General features: G+C 45.8%; 1 long non-coding RNA gene across 3 annotated transcripts in view; it reads right to left on the bottom strand.

Moving 5' to 3' along the window:
• Window positions 1–615: 615 nt before the first annotated feature.
• Window positions 616–6030, bottom strand: part of LOC128324166 (uncharacterized) — a 26238-nt gene continuing 20823 nt past the window's right edge. For all 3 annotated transcript variants that reach the window (XR_008306702.1, XR_008306689.1, XR_008306699.1), the window contains exon 4: window positions 616–815. This is a non-coding gene — a long non-coding RNA (uncharacterized LOC128324166). The remainder of the gene's footprint in view (window positions 816–6030) is intronic.

Below are 6030 nucleotides of genomic sequence, written 5' to 3'. Positions count from 1 at the left end.
ATGATCAGAGACCTGGAGCACCTTCCTGATGAGGCTAGGCTACAGCATCTGGGGCTCTTTAATTTTGAAAGAGTCGACTACGGGGAGACATTATAAAATTAACAATAAACAACAAAAATTAAGCATGGGCTGGTGTGAGTTTATAGAGATAAATTTTTCTCCCTCTCTCACAACACCAGAACCAGGGGTCATCCCATGAAACTGAAAATTGTGAAATCCAGGACCGCCAAAGGGAAGCACTTTTTCACACAGTGCATAATTAACCTCTGGAATTCTCTGCCACGGGTTTTTTTTTATGGCCACCAGCTTGGATGGCTTTAAAAGGGGCTTAGACAAATTCATGGAAGAAAGGTCTATCAATGGCTACTAGTCTGGTGGCTGTGGGCCACTTCCATCCTCAGAAGCATGATGCCTCTCAATACCAGTAGCAGGGGAACAACAACAGGAGGGAGGGCAACTCTCCACCCCCCTGCTTGTGGGCTTCTCGGAGGCATCTGGTAGGCCAATGTGTGAAACAGGATGTTGGGCTAGATAGGCATTGGCCTGAACGAGCAGGACTGTTCTTAAATTCTTACTGGGCGTTAACCTCTGCTAACAGGATGAAGAGATTTCAGCAACATATTATATATTTATTCAAATTAGGATTTTTTGAAAAGAAAAACAGATCTTCTGATCCAGGAGGCAGGATGACTGGCCCATGACAAGGTTTTCTAGAGGCCAAAGGAACGATGTCTGCTGTTGCAATGGAGACCATAGTGCTTTCTGATTTGAAGAGGGAAACTTCTCTCCAAGTCCTCAGGACCTTCCTGGGTTATCTGCAGAAGGGAGATAGGCTGTTTAATGACGTCTATTGTATATGTAGCCCAGGAGTTTGTATGTAACCCAGGAGTGTGGTTCTCCATATGTTGCTGAACTAGAACTCCCATCCTGTCCAGCTGTAAGAAATTGTGACTGGGGGTTATGGGAGCTGCAGTTCAGCAACATCAGGGGAGCCACATGTTACCCACTCCTGATGTAGCCCCAAGGGAAGTCTTTCATCATGCAGAGTCAGAAGATATTAGGAAGTCAGAAGATGTTAGTGCTGTGCATAGAATCAGAACCATGATCAGACCCATTTTGGACTGTATCGGACTCCATCAGGTGACCCAATGGCTGTTTACATGCTCATCACTCTGGCCGATGATGTCACACTATTTACTTGTTGTATCTGGTGATGTGCCATATGTGGAAAATGCTGTGCAGGGTGGGTAAGAAAAGCAATGATGTGATTATTCCCATTGCTTTCTTCAGGGCCTCAGTTTGTGGCTGCTTCAAGCATACTGCAGCTGATTCATCTCCCTTCCAATCACAGCACTTGGGGAGGGATGGAGATTTGTATATCACAAGGTGTTTGAGCCCACACGCCACCCTTCTGTGAGCGACTGGTCAGAGAAGCATTGGGGAAGGTGCTTCTTGCCAAGGGAGGTTGCAACTGAATATTGATGAACTCATCTAAATTTATACAGGAGGCCCTTTTCTTCATGAGGATTCCATTCCTGCCAATAAGTGCAAATATGGAAACAGGATCCAATTGGTTTCCAAGGCTCTGCCACTTGCACAGCACACAAGCGGTGCTGCAGTTGCGCACACAAGCAGTGCAGGCATCCCTCAATGCAGCAAAAACAGAGGGAAAAGAACCCACCCATGACTGAAGCAAAAATGTATTAAGAAATCATGTATTACAATATAACTTCTGAAAATATATGCTAATGACCAATGAGACAATGGTTAGAAGAATAATGACAAAACCATAAATATGAATGACAACTCATAATGGAACATACATGATAATAGAACCATCTAGTGGAGAAACTACTAAACAAGGCGGATGTGGGGCTGCAAAAAACCGAGGCAGGCAGGACTCTAAGCTGACTGTCTCTAACTGGCTGACATCAAAAAGATGGCTGAATGAAAGCCAAGAAATACATAAAGAGCTCAAAAAACTGGAAAACTGAGGTAAATAACCTCAACACTGTGAACATCTATAAAGCTCAAAAAGCAAAAACCAAACCAAACCATGAAACGATGAAAAACCTATACATGAAACAACAACATGACCAGTTACCAAGGAAATGCATGAACAGAATAACAATAAACAATTAGAGACCAATAACAGCCAGTACTGAGGGACACAAGGAGAATAATGTCTGAGCATGGCTGCCAGGTGATACATATACTGCCAGTGGCGTTATCTCAGTACCATCCGTGCAGGGGTTAAGAAATACAAGTTCCAGAGATGAGTCCAGCTGTGGGCATTGCCTCAATAGAATGTAAGTTTCATAAATCTCAGGCTCAGCCTCCACATGCCATTGTAGATAAATGCAAACTTCATATGGTGAGATAAGTATATCCAATCAGGTATACGGCTCTGTCTGGAAATTTAAGCAAGCCATTTCGCAAATAGCTTCATCAGCCTATTGGATATCAAGCATGAAGCAGAAGTCCCACCAAGCATGAAGCAGAAGTCCCACCAAGCATGAAGCAGAAGTCCCACCAAACAGAACACTGCAAGGAAAAATACCCCAATACGAAAATGCATACAAACCTCCTCTAACATCAGTAACTCACTTCTCAGGCTGGCCAGAGCCTATCTGTGCTGTCAGGTGCATATACAGTGGTCCCTCTACTTACGAAATTAATCCGTTCCGAATGCACATTTTTAAGTCGAAAAATTCGTAAGTCGAAAAGCGGTTTCCCATAGGAATGCATTGGGAACGGATTAATGCGTTCCGGAGCCTAGAAAAAAGACCCAGACCCCCAGTAAGGCTTGCAAACTGCACAGGAACATTTCTTTTCAAGAATAAACAGGCAGTAAACAGGCAGGCAAGTCAAGGAAACCGCATGTAAAATTCGTAAGTCGAGGAAACCCCATCTAAAAATTTGTAAGTCAAGGAAACACCATCTAAAAATTTGTAAGTCGAAAAAACCGCATCTAAAACCGGATCTAAAACTGCCGTTTGTAACTCGAAAAATACTTATGTCGAGTAGTTTGTAAGTCGAGGGACCACTGTACTCATATAAACTTCTTAAATTTAGACTAGTCTGATAGAGACTCCCTACAGCTGCGTACAGCGTCATCTGAATCAAAGTCAAATATGTGCGCCTGCATGTAAGTGACTCAGCAGGAAATAAATTAAAACGTGTTATCAGGTCTAAATCCCCTAACAATCATTAAAGACAAAGAGCCCGCAGGAATGAGCAGCAGAAAGCTGAGACAACAAATAAAGAAGTCTCTATCAAACATATTAACTGAATATTCCATGCTGCATCATCCCATAGGGTAACAGTTTTATCTTCTCACTGATATATTTAATAGATCATTGATTCAAAAAGATCAATCGCCAGCTCAGAACTATCATGGCCCAGAGGTGAAGAAGCTGTGTATGATGGTGGAACAGCCCAAAGTTACAGCACAGAACTGGCACACTAGAACCATAAATCCGTTCACTTTTAGCAGGCAACAAGGGGGCAGGGGTGCCAGGGAGGAATGGCTCAAAGGTTTTGCTTAAAAGTGGAGCACCGGAGGGGGGGAAGTGGCGGGAGGGGTAAGTACAACCCCCCCTTAAAGCAACACACACACCCCGCCGGACCAGCGAACCGGTTTGCAGGCCTCTAACATGGTCTGCGAACCGGTTCGTGCACATCCCTCATGAGAGGGCTGCAGGGAGTGGATGTACTTCTCTGGTAGCATATGAGATTTTCAGTGACAAACAAGAACCCACTTTAATAGAGAATCTACGCTCAGAACACCTCAGAAACAACAAAACCCAGTACCTCATGGGTTAGCAACCCCTGGGAGTGGTTTGCACCCTATGTGCACTACACCACCACTCACTCTAGGCCACTCCAGTGCCCCTCAAGTGGAGTTATGGGGCTGCTGAAACCTCTGTTATTCCCTATGGGGAAAAATCTTAAAGACGCGTAAAATTCATCAGTTCTTTAAAAATCAGCCCTTTGCCCAATTCCTTTGAAATAATTGTGGTAGCTTCCGTGCCCCCTTTGGGCACTACCACCCACCGCACTTTGCTCTGGGGCAACCCTTTCCCCCCAACATGAATCGATACATTTGTTGGAATCTCCATTATTCCCTATGGAAAAATTTTTAAGCTACGTAAACTTCAAAAATTCAAAAATATCAGCCCTTTGCTCAATTCCTTTGAAATTTGCGTGGTAGCTTCCACCCATTGGGCACTACCCCACCCCCACTCTTTCTGCCCTGGGATACTTTTTTTGATCTGAATCTATTCAGATTCGGGGAAAACTCAGGTACAAAATGAAACAGGGGTGTATGGGGGGGGTCAGATTCGGACCTGAAACAAAATGGGGCTGTTTCAATTCGGCTACAAATCAAAACACAAAAATCATTTCATGCACACCCCTAGTACCATGGTAGAACTCATGCTCTTCTACCTGGGTAATAGCCTGGGGAAAATTCCCAGGCTCCCCAGTGGGGCAGCATCTCAATCCTGTCACTTCTCATGTGCAGCCCAACCCCAGTAGGGCTGCACATGTGAATAGCCTTATTATCTCCCAGTTGTGCACCTAGCCATTTTAGGAGCCTGGAACTAAAGGGATTTGGAGGGGGGCCCACCTTAGGGAAAGCTTCAAGTGTTTTTTTGTTCTTTTTAAAAAAAAAACAAATATTCTGAAGGCAGGCACTCACTACTCTACTCTCCCTAGGGCCTACAAAGACTCAAAATGCTCAGTGGGGGGTTCCAAATGTGCTGGGGGGCACCTGAATCCCCCTCCTGTGCCTGCCCCTGCAGCACCACACCAAACACGGTTTTTGTACCATTCTGCATGCGGCACAGCCGGGAGGTAGGGGATGAGAACCTCTTCTGAGAGGGTCTGCATGGCCTTGGCCTTGGCTAAGCAATGATCTTGGCCTGAACCTCGCTGGAGGCCTGAGCTGGCAAGCTGTTTCCATGTGCCTGTGCAGTGTGAGCTGTGAATGTCGCAAGGCCATGAGGTCACAGGCTTGCAGTGCTTGCACAACACAGGTGCTTGAAGAGACCTGGTTTGGTCTGGCCTCCAGCGGCGGACCAGGTGGGGACCATTGGCTTAGCCATTTCCACCACTGCTGTCGCCATGAAGGCCCACTCAGCGGAGGCGCTCAGCCCACACACCGCCATCATGTCTTGTGCACGACACCAAAAAAGTGATTGGTGTGGCACAGCATGGCATGGCAGGAGCAAGCAGGGTGGGGTGCTGCAAGGAAGCCAAAAAGTACTGCTGTTATCTCCCCTATGTCTTTGCACCGGAATAAATACAGCCAGCTTCGTTTGCCATTCCTGAAAGGAGTTGTTTTCCAGACAATCCCCTGCCCACTGATCTTTGTTGGCTTCCTGTGAACCTATTCCAGTTCATCAAGATCCTTCTTAATATGTGAGGTCCAGAAGGGGTCACAGCATCTGCCATCCAGAGCAAGGAAGCAGTGAGAGAGGAGCCTAACAGAACTTCCCCTGTAATTGCACCGTGCAGCATGGAAGGGGACATTTTTGGCATCCTCCTCTTCTCCAGGAAGCGCTCTGTGACACCCAAAAGAAATCATGGGGAGAAAAAAAATCACATTTGCTTTATCATTCAGTTACAGTCCTACATATCTTGCCAGGTTCCATTCCTTTCCATGCAAGAGGAGAAAGGGGATGCTTAATGGTGCTTGCTCCAAACGTAGTTTCTGCAAGTTCTTAAGTTTCGAAATAATGTTTGTTTGTTTTTTACCCAGGCCAGATGCAAAATCCTGATGGTGACGGTAGGATGTTGTGGCCACTGCTCTGGACACAGAAGCACCAGCGCAGCACCGGTTACCCAGCCAGAGGTCTGCAATAGCAATGCCGCTGCATAGCAGCACCACTAAGCCCCACTGTTGCCATTAGGATTCTGCACCACGTCTGCCAATGCAGTCTTTTAAAAAAGATCCGGACATGCTCCTAAATGGGTGCAGGCATGAATCCAACTGAAAAGAAATTAACCTCAAGCATGGCAGAATGT

Source organism: Hemicordylus capensis, chromosome 1, assembly GCF_027244095.1.
Source record: "Hemicordylus capensis ecotype Gifberg chromosome 1, rHemCap1.1.pri, whole genome shotgun sequence".
NCBI lineage: Eukaryota > Metazoa > Chordata > Lepidosauria > Squamata > Cordylidae > Hemicordylus > Hemicordylus capensis.
Note: the sequence above shows the minus strand (reverse complement) of the source record. Positions and strands in the feature narration are given on the sequence as shown.